This window comes from Penaeus monodon, chromosome 22, assembly GCF_015228065.2.
Source record: "Penaeus monodon isolate SGIC_2016 chromosome 22, NSTDA_Pmon_1, whole genome shotgun sequence".
Taxonomy (NCBI): domain Eukaryota; kingdom Metazoa; phylum Arthropoda; class Malacostraca; order Decapoda; family Penaeidae; genus Penaeus; species Penaeus monodon.
In genome coordinates this window covers 35,048,839-35,049,125 of record NC_051407.1, presented here as the reverse complement: position 1 = coordinate 35,049,125, position 287 = coordinate 35,048,839, and positions in this window count along the sequence as shown.

Here is a 287-nt window from a genome sequence, read left to right as displayed (position 1 = left end):
TTCCCGCCAAGGTAATGAGAGCCTGTGTTGTCGCCTCTTCACAAAGGGAAAACAAAGGAGGAAGACTGAAGAGTGTACTTTTCGCTGCTGTCACAACCACGTAAAAAGATGCATCGTTGGTCTGCCTTGAAGGAGATCCATATTCCTTGTTTTCAGTAAAAAAGAAACAATACATTTTCTGTGACTGAAGAAAAGAGCTACGCTATATCTATGTGTGTGTTCGCAGATGCTATATGACAGATGAAGGCGATTCCACAAAGAAAGTACACATTGGGAAAAAGGTTGGG